The sequence below is a fragment of the Bos taurus genome, chromosome 19 (genome assembly GCF_002263795.3).
Source record: "Bos taurus isolate L1 Dominette 01449 registration number 42190680 breed Hereford chromosome 19, ARS-UCD2.0, whole genome shotgun sequence".
In the NCBI taxonomy this organism is placed as follows: Eukaryota; Metazoa; Chordata; class Mammalia; order Artiodactyla; family Bovidae; genus Bos; species Bos taurus.
The window spans coordinates 44829338-44848649 of record NC_037346.1 but is presented as its reverse complement, the minus strand read 5'-3'; the positions used below and the strand labels follow the sequence as shown (position 1 = coordinate 44848649).

The 19312-nt window shown below is 49.7% G+C and overlaps 1 long non-coding RNA gene across 1 annotated transcript; it reads right to left on the bottom strand.

Moving 5' to 3' along the window:
• Positions 1-975: 975 nt before the first annotated feature.
• Positions 976-4037, bottom strand: LOC112442679 (uncharacterized). Its single transcript, XR_003030923.2, has 2 exons — positions 2484-4037; positions 976-1384 (listed from the first exon to the last, which is right to left on the bottom strand). It is a non-coding gene; the product is annotated as an uncharacterized lncRNA (long non-coding RNA).
• Between the last annotated feature and the right edge of the window lie 15275 nt (positions 4038-19312).

The window sequence follows — 19312 nt, the reverse complement described above, 5'->3', positions numbered from 1 at the left end:
TCCCTGGTCTGGGAAGATTCCACACGCCACGAGGCATCTAAGCCTGCCTGCCACAACTACTGAGCCTGTAACTACTGAAGCCCGTTCACCTAGAGCCTGTGCTCCCAAACAAGAGAAGCCACCGCCATGAGAAGCCTGCAAGCGGCAACAGAGAGCATCTCCTATTCACTGCAACTGGAGAAAGCCCACTTGAAGCAACAAAGACCCAGAACAACCAAAATTACATAAATAAATAAACAAACAAAGCAGAACAGACCAGGAGAGAGAAGCAGAGAGGAGGAGAGACAGAAGATGCGGCTTTGATGTAAGGGTGAAAAAAAGTTCATGTTTGGGGAGCAGGTGATGGGGAGATAATGAATCACAACAAGGACAAAGATGAGGGAAGAGTTACAGATTGGGAGAGAAGAGTTCCGTTTGGGATTCCTGGAATCTGAGGGGCATCCACGAGGCTGGTCCGTACAAGGGTGTGGGCCCTGGGCCATTCCTGCCTTCCTACATTGCTGAAGAAGAAAGGGGCTGTAGAAGCCACACACAAGGAGGCGTGGCTTCCCCCAGGGGAGACTCATCTCCGGGTGAGAACTGGGAAGCTGTCTCCACTGGGGTGTGGTGAGGCTAGACAAAGACCAAGCCCTTTGGATTTCCCCGGATGAACCACAGGTGCAAGGCTGACTCCCAGAGCAGCCAGCAGGGCCAACCAGCACTTCATTATTTGTGGATGAGGAGGATGGGCGGAGACTGAGAAAGCAGAGCCTGGGAGGTTTCACAAAGGAGGGCCTGGGAGGAGGTCAAAAGGGTAAGGACTATGAAGACGACTGAGTTGGGCAATCAGGGTGTCCCTGATGACCTTCAAATAGAATAATGCTTTCAACAGATCACAGAACTTCAAGGGCAAGTTTGGCAGCAGGAGGGACAGAAAGGGAGAACAGAGAGTCAAAATCTAAGCCAGCCATCAGCAGACAGAAAACAGACGCATAATTAGTGATGCCATTCTTTTCTAAAAAATAATTTTATTTCTTTATTTTTGGTTGTGTTAGTCGAGGAAAGGAGGGGCTTCTCTTCGTTGTGGGGCTTAGGATTCTCATTGCGGTGGCTTCTCTTCCTGCAGTTCGTGGCCTCTAGAGCACAGGCTCAGTAATTGCGGTGAATGGGCTTAGTTGCTCCTCTGCATGTGGGATCCTCCTGGACCAAGGATTGAACCCATGTCTTCTGCATTAGGCAGATTCTTTACCACCGAGCCCCCAGGGAAACCTACTGGTCCCATTCTTAACTTGTGTTGAAAATCTGCTTCAACTTTTTACAGATATGGTGTTGTCCATAAGTTGTGTCCAGCTGCTTGTGACCCCATGGACTGTAGCCCGCCAGGCTTCTCTGTCCATGGGATTTCCTAGGCAAGAACACTGGAGTGAGTTGCCATTTCCTTTTCCAAGTGATCTTCCCAACCCAGGGATCGAACCCGCATCTCCTGTGTTGCCTGCATTGGTAGGCAGATTCTTTTACCACTGAGCCACCAAGGAAGCCCTTTTACAGATAATCCATGGGTTAATCCTTGGAGCTTCAGGTGTTCCATGAACTCCTTAAAGTGGAGAATCCCACCTCAAGAACATAAAATATTGCTTATGCGGTATTCCTTCCCAAGTTGTGTAGCCTGAATCTATTCATAAGAAAACACTAGACAAACCCCAAATGAGGACACTCAATTAAAAGAAAAAAGGGAGTGGAGTCTACTCTGAAAAAATGTCATGAAAGATTAAAAAAAAAAAAAGATAAGGAATTGTTCCAGATTAAAGAAGCCTAAGAAACATGACAATTAAATGCAATCTGTGATCTTGGTTTCGATTGTACACTAGAGGGGGGGAAAATGCTCGAAAAGACCCTATGGAATCAACTGGAAAAACTGAAATATGGACAGTAAATTAGATGAAAGTATTGTTATCAATTTGAAATTTCCCAAAGTTGAAAAGAGTGTTTATGCAAGAGAATGTCCTTGTTCTTAGGAAATACCCACTAAAGTGTGTACAGGTAAATGGGGTAGGAGGGTTGCTACTCTCCATTCAAGGAATAAATAAGTAAATAAATATTAAACATATATTTGACAAAGAATAAGAGAGCAAATGGGGACAAAATTTTAACATCTGGTGAATCTGTATAAGGGGTATATGGAGGATCTCTGCATCTTATTGGAACTCTTCTGTAAGCTTATAACTTTTTCCAAATAAAAAGTTTTAGAAAACAAAAGAACTCTACCCAAACCAGAGCCTTGAAGTTATGATCCTTCTTTTTCCCCCTGCGCTGGACTTGGGCTGGCCCAGGGCCGGCCCACAGAGGACCCTCGGCCGGCGTCCTGTGTGTGCAGGGCCGCACTGGGGCGGGGACGGCGACCCGAAGAGACGAGGCCCGCCGCTGGGGGACACGCCTCGGGCCCCGACATTTTCTGACCCGACAGCTGGGGCGCTCGGTCGCCAATCCAGCCAGGAGTGACTCACCCGCTGGGCTCCCAGGGCGGAGGGGGAGCTCCGCCCCGCAGGGAGGGCCCCGGACAGCAGGTGCCGCTGTTGAGCCGGCGCTGGCAGAACCCTTGCAGGGGCTCAGGCGGGACCTGGAGAGGGTCAGCCATGGGGTGTCTTCCAGAACGCAGCCCACTGGGGTCTGTAAGGAGCCTCGCACATCCTTGCTCCTCAAACACCCTTGCGCTTCCCACTCCCGGGCCCTCAGCGTCCCCGCACCCCCTCCCCCACCTTGGATGTCCCAAGGCAACTCCCTTGGATGACGCCTGATGGAGGAGGGGAGGGGATAAGCAGGAAGACGCTTCAGTCCTTGGCCCTGGTATCCGAGTAGCGAATTAATCCTCCCTTTTTCTCTGTTCCATCTCCCACTCCTCCTCCCCTCCCCCTTTCACTCCCCTCCGCTTAGAGCGGCCCCAGGGCTTTCAAAACTGACGCGCGCACCCCTCAGCCCACCCCCAGCTGCCCTGGGCCTTTCTCCAGGAGTTGTTTTTCCTAGACTCCAGCTCCTTCGGCTGGGTCCAGGGATCAGGGTGGGGATGGAGAGGGGGTGACCGGGTGCTGAGGGGGTGGGGAGATGCCAATGAGTTTATTTTTTCCTGTGTGGAAAGGAGTTGCTCTCACAGCCCTTCTGCGTGGAGGAGGTTGGGGTGAGGGTGGGGGCGTCTTTCCCTGCCTGGGAGGTGAAGCTGGCCCTTTACTCCAGCTCTTCCCTGGCCCTCCCAGACTCGGGGTGAAAGGGGTTTAGAGAGGCCGTTTGGTCCATCCCTCTGGCTGCGGGAAGGACCACTTAATTTCGTGAAGTTCTCTGTCTCCTGGGGGGATGGGAGGAAAGGAGGGGAATACACACACACTTATAGCTGATTCGGGTTGTTGTACAGCAGAAGCTAACACCACATTGTAAAGCAATTGTCCTCCAATTAAAAATAATAAATAAAATTTTAAATAAATAAATTTGAGCTCTTAAAAAAAAGTTCTCTGAATCCTATGTGTTCACTAAGGCCTTCAACAGCCCTTCACTGAGCACCAGCTCTGTGCGAAGTACAAGGAGCCTTGTCTAATGCCAGCACTTTAAATCCTCACTAGGAAAAGAATCCTAACTAGGACCACTTGAGACCAGCACTATTACTGTAAGTTGGCTTGTCCAGGGATCCACCTCAATCCAGTGGTCCTCTTATTCTTCCTGACACTCTCGGTGATCAGCTTTGGGGTCACCCTTGCACCTCACAAGATGTCTCAGTTACTGTAGTTGTCTTCATGACCCCCTTGACTGAAGACAGTGAAACCTGAGGGCCGTGCTCTAGTCCTCACTATGTGGCCTTGAGGAAGTTCCTTCATTTACTTATTTACCTGTTTATTTATTTGACTGAGCCGGGTCTTAGTCATGGTATGCAGGATCTTTAGTTGAGGTATGTGAACTCTTAGCTGCAGTATGTGGGATCTAGTTCCCTGACCAGGGATCGAACCTGGCACCCCAGCATTAGGAGCACAGAGTCTTAGCCACTGGACCACCAAAGAAAGTGAAAGTGAAAGAGTGAAAGTCACTCAGTCATGTCTGACTCTTTTCGACCCCATGGACTATACAGTCTGGAATTCTCCAGGCCAGAATACTGGAGTGGGTAGCCTTTCCCTTCTCCAGGGGATCTTCCCAACCCAGGAATCGAACCCAGGTCTCCCACATTGCAGATGGATTCTTTACCAACAGAGCCACAAGGGAAGTCCCTCCTTAATTTCTTCAAGTTTAGTTTTCTCACCTGCAAAACAGGGTTAATGGCAGCATACTCCTTATAAGATTGACATGATGTTAAAATAAGATGCATAGAAAATGTTTAGCACAGTAAATTTAGCTTAAAAAAAGGAAGGCCAGCCCCACCAGAAGGGCTAAAATTAAAAGAGCAGACATCAAGCGCTGGCCAAGGATGTGGAGCAAAGGGACTCATACTCACTTGCTAGGGGTGGAAAACCATTTAGCAATTATGCTAATTATATGCATGCAACATGACTCAGCAATTCCGATCTGAGATACATACAGAGGAATGTGTGTGCATGGGCACTAAAAGATTTGTAAAATAATCTCCAGAGAAACCCTCATCATAATCCACCCAAAACAGGAAACAACCCAAATGTCCAGCAGCATCAGAATGAATTCCTGAATTCATGCATTTTAGGATATTTGTGCAGTGTGGAATACTATACAGGAGTGAAAAAGAATTAACACCTGCTCCTCATAGCAACATAGACAAATCTCACAGACATAATGTTGATGGAAAGAAACTGACCACAAAAGAGGTACATACAGCATGTTTATTTTCACAGGACATCCTAAAACAGCTGACTCATCTACGGTAGAGGTCAGAGATGTGCCCTTGGTGATTAGAAGTGAGGCTCAAGGAGTTCTAGGGGGCTGGTTCTGTTCTGTTTCTTTATTGGGTATAGTTGCACAGGTGTGTTGACCTTGTGAGAATTCATGAAGCTGTACACTTATGATTTGTGCACCTGTTTGTATAAATGTTATACTTCAATAAAAAGTGTTGTTGTTGTTTTAGTTGATAAGTTGCGTCTGACTCTTTTGTGACCCCATCAACTGTAGCCGACCAGGCTCCCCTGTCCATGGGATTTCCCAGGCAGGAATACTGGAGTGGGTTGCCATTTCCTTCTCCAGGGGATCTTCCCGACTCTGGGATCAAACCCAAGTCTCCTGCATTGGCAGGCAGATTCTTTCCACTGAGCCACCAGGGAAGCCCCAATAAAAAGTATATACAAAGATAAAAAAGACAAATGAATTGAGCTACTTGCATCACATCAATAAATCTGAATACATTTTTTTTTGCACGAAGTCCATATTATGAAAAGATCTGGGTTGTATGATTCATAGAAATTGTAAAAGTACCTAAGACTGCAGTTTGTTTAAGCATACATACCCAGGTCACATGGGGCTTCTCAGGTGGCGCTGGTGGTAAAGAACCCACCTGCCAATGCAGGAGACAGAAAAGATTCGGGTTGGATCCCTGGGTTGGGAGGATTCCTGGGGGAGGGAATGGCAACCCACTCCAATATTCTTGCCTGGAGCATCCCAGGGACAGAGGAGCCTGGTGGGCTATAGTCCATAGGGTTGTAAAGAGTCGGACACAACTGAAGCAACTTAGCACACACACACACGCATGCACCCAGGTCACACAAATAACAGACATGCAAGGGGTGATAAACCCAAAATGCAGAATAGAAGTTCCATCGTAGGGGGAGAGACGGGCCTCAGGTATACATAAGGAACTTCAATATTTATTTATTTATCTGGCTGTGCCGGGTCTTAGTTGCAGCATGCAGGATGTTCCATCTTCCTTGCAAGGTGCATGCGGGATCTTTAGTTGAGGCATTTGAACTTCCTAGGCATGTCATGTGGGATCTGGTTCCCTAACCAAGGATCGAACCTGGGCCCCCTGCATTGGGAGCACGGAGTCTTAGCCACTGGATCACCAAGGAAGTCTCTGAAGCTACATGATTCCTATCAGGGGTGTTCATTTTATTATTCTGTAACTTTATACTTTTCTGATTGCCTGGCATATCTAAAAGTACTCCTCAGCATTAAAACACAAAAAGAAAAATGAGAAGAGGAGAAATTTGGTCTTATTTGTCTTTGTCTTTCTGGTGCCAATCTAGTGCCTGGCACTCAGCAAATGTTTAGTGAATGAAAGATCTCTTGACCAGGAAAAGCGCTGGAGCCAGAGTTGAATGTCAGGTTTCCCCACACCAAATCCCAAGACCAGGGCACACCAGACACACTGCTTTCCCACCCCCTACCCCAGCCCACCCCCTGCCAATCAGGGGAGGCTGGGAAGGAACAGAAATAACAGAGGCCCCAGCCTCACTCAGCACTCTCAGATCTGAGCTGAATTACAGAATTACTGAATTACCGGGTACAGAGAAGGAACAAAATGACTTCATCAATTGGAACTCTACAAATTGAGAATCTGGTGGCCTAAATTTCTACAAGTCATACTGCCAACGTCGTTTAATAACCTGCTGTTTATCCAAAACCTTTTAAGATGTGTCTACAGGATTGCTCGATTCTTTTTTTTTTTTTTTCTTTTAGATCATGTGTTCTCTCCATGGAACAGAAAAAGGGGGCTTTCTAAGGCAAGGTTTGATAACAGGATTGTGGGACATAGCTGACGAGTGCAAGAGAATAAACAAACAGCCTTCAGCACATGAATTCTTTGTGAAGAGACGCCACTAATTGCAGATGTGTTTTATCTGTTTGTGAGGCTCTGTGTGGGGTGCAGCCTCTGAGAACAGTACTTCTCACCACTCCAAACCCACCGAAGCGTGCCCAGTCCTGAGAGGGGCTTCTAGGAGTGCAAACAAGGGGCTGCCTCTGCCGCCATCAGCAGAGTTTCAGCGGGTGGTTTCACAGAATTTCATCAGCGTGGTTTTTAAGGAAGAGAAATATGTCCTACCTACTCTGGTGGAAGGCTGATTATTCACTCACCTCCACAGTGAACCGTTTTTGAGGAGTTGTGAGTGACACTGGCGGTGGCTGGAGCTGGGAGAAGCCTGTCTGGGCATCCATCACATTATCACACAACTGTCTGCACAGCAGAAGTGCACCCCACCCCATGCCCACTGACACGCCTGCCAGCAAGGTGTCTGCTTGGCGGCATGGATGAAGATGGGGGAAGCCAGGCTGTACTTGATGGGGGAAAAAAATGACCATTCTCGAGGACTCTCATTCAGACTATCCTCTTGCCACCAGCATCCTTCACCAAGGTAGACTGCGATCCATTAACCATTACTAATTCACTCATTTGCCAATTTTTTTTCTTTGTTTCTAAGAATTTTTTTTAAGTTTTATATATATATATATTTTTTAATACTGTTTATTTATATGGCTGTGAAGTATCTTTAGTTCCGGCATGTGGAATCTACGTCCCTGACCTGTGATCAGACTCAAGCCCCCTGCTTTAAGATCATAAAGTCTAAGCCACTGGACCACCAGGAAAGTCCCCCATTTACCAATTTAAATTCAATAGGAAGTTCCCTGGTGGGTTAGCGTTATGATTTTGGGCTTTAACTGCTACAGCCCGGGTTCAATCCCTGGTCAGGGAATTGAGATCTCAAAGACCTGTGGCACGGACTAGATAAATACATTTAATAAAATCCCCACTTGCGCCAGCCACTGTGTTAGATGCTGGGGTGACAAAGATGACTAAGAGGGTCGCTACCCTTAGGGTCTCAGAACGAAGCTAACACCTCATTGTGCATGCGTACTTAGTCATGTTCAACTCTGCAACCCGTGGAATGTAGTCTGCCAGGCTCCTCTGTTCATGGGATTCTCCAGGCAAGAATACTCAAGTGGGTTGCCATGCCTACCTCCGGGGGATCCTTCTGACCCAGGGATTGAACTCAAGTTTCCTGTGTCTCCTTGCATTGGTTGGTGGATTCTTTACCATTAAGCCACCAGGGAAGCCCAACATCTCTTTGTGAGTCCATGTAATTAGGGCAGTGCTACAGGGAAATATCACTCCAGTATTCTTGTCTGGAGAATTCCATAGACAGAGGCAGGCTTCAGTTCATAGGGTAGCAAAGAATTGGACACGACTGAGCAACAAACACACATACATACACACACTCAGGGAAATATGGAAGTGAGGTCTCCAGGAGGGCGGGGCTGGCTGCTCGTCTACCTCCCCAAGCTCCTTCCTCTAAGCCTTTGCCCTGCTGTTCTCTCTGACAGTGATGCCCTTTCCTACCCCCACCTGACTGCAAACCTCCAATCCCCCTGCAAGATTCAGCTCCAGATGATAAGCCCTAAAAGCAGGTGGGTGGTTCATCTTGGAGGATGCCATCAGGGAGGAAAACCCTGGGGACTGTTTGTAACGTTTTATTTCCTAAGGAGGAAGTTCATTCTATCATCCTATATGCCTTTCTGTGTCTGAAATATTTCATGGGAATGTATTTTCAAAAGAGAGTCAGTTCGAGCTACACTGCCACCTTGATCCCCACCCCCTGCTATGTTTCCTTGTCAAGAATCAAGCTCAAAAATCCCTTACTGCCAGTCAAAAGCAAAGTCATGTTTCTAAAGATGTGTGGAAATGACTGTCATCAGTCTAGGACCCTGGTTCCCTTTAGGGTGTGGAATGCAATTAGGGAACGATTGCTGCTGGGGCTTCAACAATAACAGCAATACTGCTATTTCTTTAACTGGGTGATGAGGTGTTTGTTTTATGTCTAAAATATGATATAATAAATTGAATATTTAAAAAAGCAACTGTATCCAGAGTGAGAGGAACAGAAAGGAAGAAGAAAGGGAGGAGATTTAGAGGCATTCAATTCCCACCAGGGAAGAGGTACTTCCCCGGTGGTCCAGTGGCTAAGACTGCATTCCCAATGCAGAGTTGGGAACTAGATCCCGCATGCTGTGGGCCTGGCGAAAAAAAAGAGCAGGGCTTCCCTGGTGGTTTAGTGGTGAAGAGTCAGACTGCCAGTGCAGGACAGACAGGTTAGATCCCTGGTCCAGGAAGATCCCACATGCCTTGAAGCAACTAAGCCCATGCACCACAATCAGTCTGTGCTCCAGAGCCTGGGAGCCACAAGTACTGAGCCCACGTGCCCCAACTACTGAAGGCCTTCTGCCCTACAACCGGTGCTCTGCAGCAAGAGAAGCCACCACAATGAGAAGCCCGCACACCTCAACTAGAGAGCAGTCCCCAGGCTCTGCAACTAGAGAAAAGCCCATGCAGCAATGAAGACCCAGCACAGCCAAAAAAATAAAAATAAAAAGAAGAGCAAAGAGGTGATTTGCCCTCTGCTAGGTGTGGAGGGCACATTGAGTTATCAGGTTTGACCTGATAGCAGAGGGTAGAGAAAAAGGCATAAGGCTGTGTCTTCTGTAGTAAGCCACGTACGTGGTGGTGGCTGAGGGCATGGATGCTGGAAATGGATCATCTGGGTTCAAGTCCTAGTGCAACCTCTTACCAGCCCATGACATTGGGAAACTTCAGTTTTCTCATCCTGAAAAATGCCCGAGGGGATCAAGTGTGTGATGTAGTGTGTGATGCTCGCACTAGTTGGAATCTAGCAAGTGCTGTGTGGTGTAGCATGTGATGCTCAAACTGGTTGGAATCTAGTGCATGCTGGATATTGTTATTACTTGGGTTACCACTGCTTAATCACCCTGAGCAAGTCACTCCAAAACTCAGTTTCCCCATCTGTGAAATGGGAACCTCATCATATCACCCAAATAAACTCATGAATGAGAGTGCTCTGAACACACCATTGTGGTTCATCAACAAGAGGTAGTAGTAGATAAGAAGCTATAGGTTGGGACATCCCTCGTGGTCCAGTGGTTGACAGTCCATCTTCCAGGGCAGGGGATGCGGGTTCAATCTCTGGTTGGGGAACTAAGATCTCACATGCTGCAGGGCAGCTAACCCTGTGTGCCACAAACCACAGAGCCCAAGAGCTGTGAAACCCACACACTGCACCTACAGAGAAGCCCACGCACTGTGACAGAGATTCCACGTGCTGCAAATAAGACTTGATGTAGCCAAAAAGTAAATGAATATTTAAAGGGGAAAAAAAGCTATAGGTCAAAATAAAGAACACATGAGAAGGTAAGTGCCGTGAGGGCAGGGGCTGTGTCCATCTAGCTCACTGTGCTATGCCCAATGCCTGGCACGGTGCCCAGCACAGCATAGAAACCCACCATTACGGACTAACTTGAGTCCCGCCAAAAAAAAGACACGCTGAGGGACTTCCTTGGTGGTCCAGTGGTTAAGAATCTGCCTTTCAATGCAAGGGGACACGAGTTCTATCCCTGGTCAGGAGCTAAGATCCCACATGCTGAGGAGCAACGAAGGCCATGCTGGAGACCGAAGAAGATTTTGCATGACATAATGAAGATCACATGTACCACAATAGCCAAAATAAGTAAATATTAAAAAATAAAGTAAAAGGAAGTAAATCTTACAAGAGAGAGAGAGATGCTGAAGTCCTAACCCCTAATATCTCAAAATGTAACCTTATTTGGAAATAGGGCTTTTTTTCTTGGCTGTGGTAGGTCTTCACTGCTGCACGGGCTTTTCTCTAGCTGCAGTGAGCAGGCACCACTCTCCACTTGCGGTGCACGGGCTTCTCACTGCAGTGGCTTCTCTTGTCGGGGAGCATGGGCTCTAGGTGCGCAAGCTTCAGTGGTTGCGTCTCCTGGGGTCTGGAGCACAGGCTCAGTAGTTGTGGTGCACGGGCTTAGTTGCTCCGTGGCATGTGGGATCTTTCCAGATCAGGGATCAAATCAGTGTTTCCTGCATTGGCAGGCAGATTCTTTACCACTGAGCCACCAGGGAAGTCCGGAAATAGGGTCTTTACAAAGGTAATCAAACTAAAATGAGGTTATCAGAGTGGGTTCTCATCAACAAGACTTATAAAAGGGTGCACTTGGACACTGAGACAGGCACACAGAGGGAAGATGGAGAATTGGACAGACGTACCTACAAGCCATGCGAGCTAAGTTTCCAACTCTTTAAGACTCTATGGACCGCCAGAACCTAAGAAGAGTCAAGAAAGGTTTCTAATCCTACAGATTTCAGAGGGAGCCTGGCCTGCCCATACCTTGATTGCAGACCACCACTAGCCTCCAGAGCTATAAGACATTACAGTCTAGCCACCCAGTTCATGGTACTTTGTTATGGCGGCCCTAGAAGACGAAGGCACCCAGCAAACATCTGTTGGATCAACAAATGGTGCTTCTAGTGAGACAGGACATCTCTTCATCAACAGAGGAGGAGGCATGTGTGCAGACAGGTGATGGGGAAGGTGCCTCTCCTCTTCTGCCGTGGGTGGGGAGGAGCAGTGGAGAGTACAAGAAGCACAGACTCTTCATCTCTGCACAGGAGAAGCCCACCTGGCCCAAATAAACCTCCCTACCCAGCCTCCACATGGCCTCCTCCCCCTCCCTCTGCTCCAGGAAAGCCAGAAAAAAAGAGGGCAGGAGATAATCAATAAGGCACTAAAAAAGGAAGCAAGGAGAGCATTTGATCCTGAAACTCCCTGCAGACTCATACACAACACCTGCTCACAGACAGATATCAGTAGCAGGAGGTCTATGTAACCCCCAGCCCGGAGCTCCCACCCCACCCTGGCCCAGATGGGCAGAAGCATCATCACACACAAACCGCAGGGGGTTGTGTTGCTGTGAATGTGAGGCAATGGTTCTTTGCCAGGTAGAATTTTCAGAATCTGATGGCTGGAGGCCCCTCAGCATACTTTCTGGTCTCACTTTCTGCCTTTCCTCATGAGCCCTGGCACATCCCATGATGGAGGCTGCAAGTCTCTGGAACAGTTTGACCCCACCCACCCCGGCTGATCAGTGGACATTCCTTCTTCTGCCCATCCCCAGGTCTGCCCCTCAAGGCTGCCCCGAACACCCTGATTCACTGTTTGGCGTCTGCAGATTAGAGGTCATGCTATCTTGGAGTCCTCCTAGGCATGTGGGCAGGTGACAAGCACCCACATGCCTAACCAAGATGAGCTGGGCAGAGAGGATATTCAGAGTTCTTAGAACTCTGGTTCTCAGCTCTCTTGCTGAACCTATGCAACCCCCTTGAAAGCCTTAAAAGCTCCAGTGCCTAGGAGTTCCCTGGTGGTCCAGTGGCTAAGATGCTGTGCTTCCACTGCAAGGGACACAGCTTCCATCGCTGATTGGGGAACTAATATCCTGCATGCCACACATCATGGCCAAAATAAAAAAATTAATTAATTTTTAAAAACTTTCCAATGCCTGTGGCTCAGTGGTAAAGAATCTGCCTGCCAATGTAGGAGACTCAGATTCAATCCCTGGGTCAGGAAGCACCCCTGGAAAAGGAAATGGCAACCCATTCCAGTATTCTTGCTTGGGAAATCCCATGGACAGAGGAGACTGGTGGGCTACAGTCCATGGGGTTACAAAGAGTCGGACATGACTTAGGGACTAAATGGTAACAAATGGCTGGGCTGCACCCCAGAGGAACGAAATCAGAAATTCCAGGGGTGGCACCAAGTCGTCGGAACTCTAAATATCTTTCCCAGGTGATTCCAACGGGCCGTCAGTTGAGAAGCAATAATTTATTGGACAAAGGAGTTCTGTAAGGAGAGGGAACCTGGGGTCCAGCTGGATGGAAACCAGCAGGGGAGCAATCTTATCAAAAGGCTTCTAGAAAAGAAGAATGGTAGTTGCCAGGGGCAGGGGGAGAAGGGATTATTGTTTAATGGGTAGAGTCTCAGCTTGGGAAGTTGAAAAGGAAAATGTTCTGGAGATGGATGGTGGAGGTGGCTGCATAACAATGCAAATGTACTTAATGCCACTGAACTGTACACTTAAAAATGGTTAAAGACTATAAGAGAGGGTCACAGGTTTAGAAAGATATTTAATTCAGCCTGAAAATAGGATATTAAATTAGGTAATGTCTAGAACTCTCTCACATGCTTGCTTCCGTCCACAATACCTGTATCTGTGCCTATATTTGCATATCTATCTATATCTTTATATACAGATATTCAATACATAAAGATATGCTTTGGGGAGAGGATCCGAACATACTGCTCTTTTAAAAACTATATCATTAATTTCTTTGGCTGCATCGGGTCTTAGTTGTGGCACAAGGAATCTTCCTTGTGGTGCATTAGCCCACGGACTCTAGAGCAGGAGGGATCAGTAGTGTCAGCCTACAGGGAGGATAACCAAGTGTGGCATATGGTATCTTAACTCCTTGACCAGAGGTTGAACCCACGTTCCCTGCATTGGAAGGTGGATTCTTAACCACCGGACCACCAGGGAAGTCCTCAGACATGCTGCTTTTGAATGTACTCTAGAAAAAAATTTAAATCTAAGAATTTCCAATACTTTGGCCACCTGATGCGAAGAGCTGACTCATTAGAAAAGACCCCGATGCTGGGAAAAACTGAAGCCAGGAGGAGATGGGGATGACAGAGGATGAGATGGTTGAATGGCATCACTGACTCAATGGACATGAGTTTGAGCAAGCTCCAGGAGATGGTGAAGGAGAGGCAAGCGTGGCGTGCTGCAGTCCATGGGGTCACAAAGAGTCAGACAAGACTGAGTGACTGAACAACAACAAAGAAAATCCAGGAATCTTCATTGAAAGAAGGGTAAGGAGAGAGAATAGAGCTATCAGATAGTAAAGATATTAAGTAGCAGTCAGATTTTTTTTTAACATGACTGGTTTATCAACAAGTGAATTAGTGGAAGAGAAAATTCACACATGCATTTGTAAAGGTATTTGATGACAAAGAATTTCGAATTGTGATGAAAAGAATTTTTCAATAGTGTGAAGATGTGGGGAATTCATCTGGTGGGAGAGGAGGGAGTTAAAAATAAGGCCTCCAGCATCTGAAACCTGGGGTGGGAGTGGGGAGAGACAACTGAGGAGGGGAAGCTGAGGGGGCCCTGGGAATGGGGTGAGTCCACAAACACAGCTGATGTGGCTTACAAGTGAGGACAGTTGGACTAGGGGCCCAGAGGGAAAGATCTGTTTATCAAAGGCCCCAAGAGGGAAATGGTTGAGGCTGGGACAGAGAAGCGGAGGAAGGGAGGTCTAGCGAGGGAGGACGGAGGGGCCGACAGTAAGAAAAGAAGGCAGCCAGCCGAGCACCCACCGGGTTTGGTTCTGGGCATGGCTGTGAGAGAGCTTTCAGCTTCCCCGTGTCCTCACTCAATGATAAAGGAGCCTGATGGCTGACTGGGCCTCTGTGGGCCTAAGGAGCACCCCACAGAGGGCGCTAGAAGGATCAAGAGACAGGACAGGGACTTCTCTGGTGGTCCAGTGGTTAAGACTCCAGGCTCCCAATGCAGGGGGCCCAGGGTTCAGTCCCTGGTCAACCAACTAGATCCTCTGTGCCAATAAGGATCCCGCAGGCTGCCACTGGGACCCAGTGCAGCCAAATGTTTAAAAGAAAAAAAAAAAGAGAGACAGACAGACAGAACAGATAAAATGCCCCAAACGATGGGCTGTGGCCGAGTCCAGCCCTGGACACCTTCACAGTGTCTCCTCACAGCTTTGTCTCCTTGGGAACTTCCTCTTCGAGCCACTGGACTCGGTTAGGGACAGAGCAGGGGAGGGGGCCCTACCTGGTCATCCTGAGGAAGGAGACAGCAGGCATCCAGAGGGCTGATCTGGGCGTTTCCATCTTGGAAGGGTTCCTGGGGTGGGGGGGAATCTCTCTGGCAGGTGGTCTCTGGAATGTCCAGGCCCACAGGCAGCCAGGACACAGCGGCCAACTGGGGAACCAGCTGCTCAGTCTGGCCCCTGCCAGGCCAGCCCTGTGCAGTCCCTTCGCTCCCCTAGACCCACAAGCTCCTTTCTCTTTGAGGGGGCAGGGATGGAGGTTCAACCAGGGAGAAATAGGTGAACTGAGCCCCGTGGAAGGCAACAATCATATCTCCCTCATTCGGGGAGACAGGAAAGAGGCTTCTCACACCCACCTGTCTTAAAGACTTGGGGTCCAGGCAACCCCTTGGTCCTTACAGGAGCTGTCATCCTAGGGAGGCCAGTGGAGGACAAAGATGAGGCAAGTGGGGAGAGAGGAACTCCCAAGAACCACCTTGGTTTATGTGGTTTAGTGGCTAAGTCTAGCAGGCTGCCGTCTATCGGGTCGCACAGAGTCGGACACGACTGAAGCGACTTAGCAGCAGCAGCAGCAGCATGTCTGACTCTTGGTGATACCATGGACTGTAGCCTGCCAGGCTCCTTTGTCCATGGGATTTCCCAGGCAAGAATACTGGAGTAGGTTGCCATTTCCTCCTCCAGGGGATCTTTCCCACCCAGGGACCGAATCAGGGTCTCCTGCATTGCAGGTGGATTTTTTTTTACCAAGAATTTACCAAGAATCACCTTGGACTGGAGCTATTCACTTCAGGATTACACAGTGTTCCAGAATGTAGTAAAATTTGTAGCTGCTTCCATTTAAGAGCACCTCCCACACAGCTGGCATTTCGCTAAGCCCTTAACTTACTTTATCTCTGTGAAGACAGGAGGACACTGTGGTCAAGAGTTCCAGAACACAATCAGACTGAACCAGCTGCCACTCCAGTGCAGCAGGAGTTATGTGGCCTTGGGCAAGTTTCTCAACCTCTCAGAGCTGAAGTTTCCTCATCTCATGCCTCTGACCCCAAACTGCGGTATTACACCGTCCCCTGGGGCCATCTTCACTGCCTGGGCCTGGCAGGAAGGAGCCAAGAGGATCAAAGAGGAATATTTTTCAGGTCAGGCTCCACAATCCCAGACAGAAGCCTCCAGACAAGGGTATGATCTGAAGGCTGAGGATACTAGACTGGCCTGAAGTCCCCCAGGCCGGTGAACAGGGGAGGGGAGGCCCCTGAATTAGGAGCAGAACTGGGATCTATCACAGACCTCGGGGGGTTTCCCAGGTGGCTCAGTGGTAAAGAATCTGCCTGCCAATGCAGGACACAAGGCGATGTGGGTTCAGTCCCTGGTTCAGGACGATCCCCTGGAGGAGGAAATGGCAACCCACGCCAGTATTCTTGCCTGGATTTTCCAGGGACAGAGGAGCCTTGCGGGCTGCAGTCCATGGGGTCACAAAGAGTCGGACATGACTGAGCATGCACACACAGGCCTCGAGACTCCTGGCCCAGTGCTCCCTCGACCATAGGCCCTCAGAGAATCCGCTTTTGACGTACAGACCCCAGGTGACTAGGTTTTTCCTCTTTTCTCTACCCCAGAATACCCAGAATAAGTAAATCCATAGAGTCAGAAGGCAGATAGGTGGTTGCCCGGGCTGGAGAATGGCGGGAATGGGTATGGGGCTTCCTTTGGGGCTGATGATGTTTGGAACTATTGTAGATGGAGCTGGCAGTTGTATACATTGGGAAGGTACTAAGTGCCACTGAATTGTTCTCTTTAAAATGGTTGATTCTATGTTAGGTGAATTTCACCTCAATTAAAAATAAGGGTGTCTGGGCTTCCCTGGTGGTCCAGTGGTTGAGAATCCATCTGCCAATGCAGGGGAAACGGGTTTGACCCCTGCTCGGGGAAGATTCCACATGCCCAGGGGCAACTAAGCCCGTGCACCACAACTGTCGAGCCCATACACCTAGTGCCCACACTCTGCAACAAGAGAAGCCACCACAGTGAGAAGTCTACGCACCACAACTGGCAAGTAGCCCCATTCGCTGCAACTAACAAAAGCCCTCGAGACACATCGAAGACCCGTTGCAACTAAAATAAAATAATTAATTTTTTAAAAAGGGTGCCTGGGGAATTCAGCAGTGGTCCAGTGGTTAGGACTCTGCACTTTCACTGCTAAGGGTGCGGGTTCGATCCCTGGTCAGGGGACTAAGATCCCGCAAGCCACTAAGGCGCAGGCAATAAATAAATACAATAAATTTAAAAACCATAAGGGTTGCTACAGGTAAGAGATTACAGGAAGAGCAGGCAAGTGTCAAGGCAGGAAGGTGAAGGAGGGCCTGAGCTGTGAGGGAGGGAGAAGGATGTTGGAGAGTTACAGAAACAGGGACATTGGCGGGGTGGTGGTGGGGGAGGCTTTCCTAGGCTGCCAGGGAGGTGGTCTGGAGAATGTAGTTGGTTGAGGAAGCAGAGCTGGATCCTGTAAACTTGGGAGCCACTGCCCTTTAGAGGACGGAGGGAGAACCAGGAGAGGGAGTCGGGCAGGCGCTTTGAGCGTTTGCTTCCTCTCAGACTTTAGACTGGAAGCTCCTGGGGGTGGGGGCAGGGACCTCATTTTCGCTGTTTTTAATTTTCTGAGCAGAACGTCATCAAGGTAGGCAATTCCTTTAGAAACCCTGACACCAATGGAATGAAATCAAACACGTTAAGCAACAGGAAGATCACCCACCGCCCACCCACACCCTCACGGGGGAAGTGAGGCTGGCACTGGGCTGAGTGCGGGAGCCACCTCCGAGCAGCAGGGGGGCTCCCAAGACTTCCCAGGGCCAAGAGGCTACCCCTCACCCCTTGCAGGTCCCAGAGCCCTCAGAGGGCAGCACCCACCGAGGGTCTGGGATGGGGGAAGGGGCTGGCTGAGCACCTTGGGCTCCTTTGTCAGACCCAGGAAGGAGAGTGGGGGCAGCTACAGGAAGCAGGGGGGTGAGGAGCTCCCTCCGGAATCTATCCCCCCACTTCCCTCCCCTCCAGCTTTGCACAGCTCCTGCACATGCTCAGTGTGCCCTTGAATTGGGTTGGCTGGGGGAGGGCATTGACTGGCACCCCCACTTAAAGGGCCAGTGCCATCCTTGCCTGTGCCCAATGGGGCAATGGGGCAATGGGACCTGGCCACCCTCTTCACTCACACTGAACAACTTCATCTTGACCCCCATTCCCCTTTCCTGGCAAGCTCCTCCTGCCCTGTCACCTCTTATTCCCTGACCCCACCGCAGGTAGGGACTGTCCATTGGACACAAGGGTGTCCACCTTAGGTGGGGAAGAGAGAAGGCTCCCAGACTAGGGGTATGCAGTCTCTCCTGGGAACTATCTGCCCCTCTGGGCCTCCATCCCCCAACCCAGGAGACAGAGAAGGTCCTGGAAAGCAAATGAGCTGGAGGGAATGAGGCCCTGGGCATCTGCTCTGGAAAGGCCTGGAGAGGAGAGAGGAGTGTCCAGGCCCAGCTTGCCCAGCAAACAGGGTGATGGGGGCTGTAACCTGGAGCTTCCTCACCGAAGTGGGCTCCTGGGAGAGGGAAAAGCAGGGAGGCAAAAAGAAACCACAGCACAGAGCTGGCTCCGCCCAGTGCTGAGGGTTAGGGGCACTGAGGTCAGGGACCCCGATGGGGGTAGGGAGCGATACTGACTCTTCACCGATCCTTCTCAGCCCCTCCTGACACTCTCCCAGCTCACACCCTTCTCTTTTTTTTTCTGTTTTCTTGCCCAATCCTGGGCCCCACTAGCCTTGGAAAAATTACCCCACCTCGGTGTGACCCTGACCCAGAGCCCTTCAACCATTGTGTATGTGTGTGTTGGCATTATGGCAGCTTTTCGGTCTCCAGGCTCCTCAGCTCCCTGGCCTAGAAAGGCCAAAATCTTCACCTGTCCCCTCCCCCATGTGCAACTCCTGCCTGCTCAGGGACACACCCCCAGCACCCTCTCCCTCGACACTGCTCCCACACCCCTCCCCCTACACTCTCAAGTCCTCTGGAATCTTCTCTCCCCTCCTAGTTACTTTTACACACACACACTCACACACACAGAGGCCTCCCGGTGGGTAAACAACTCTGTCCTGGCCCTGGCCCTCCCCTTTCCCTCTGGCTCCATGCTGAGGAATGCAGCCGCTGGGAGGCTGCCTGCGCCCTGCCCAGGGGCCAGCCTAGGACCAGCTTTCCTGGAACCCAAAGCGGCTTCCTCTCTGAGCCTAGGGCTTTCCGTCTGCAAAGTGGAAACGATCATTCCCCCAGCCTTTTCCTGACAGAGCTGTCTGGGCTCAGAGGGGAGAGGGCTAAGACTCAGCCAGGGCTGGGGTCGGGGGAGACCCCAAAGATGGGAGATTCTGCCCTCATAAAAACCCATCCCTTCCTAGAATCTGTTCTGGCCTTGCTTCTGGTAGAAGACGCTGGTGAGGCCTGGGTGTGGCAGGGTAGAAATGAAAGTTATCCTGGCAACACAAGGGGTTTGTCAACATTTCCATCCCAGCAGCTCCCAGGCCTGAGCCCTTCTCTCCCTCAACGTGGCCTGTCAAGATGAGTTTTCCTGAAACGGAGGTTAGGCTGGGCCAGCCAGGCTTCCACCACTCCCTGAGCACGGTGGCAGAGCCAACACACGCTGGTTGACTAACTTCCCCTCCACCACCGCAGC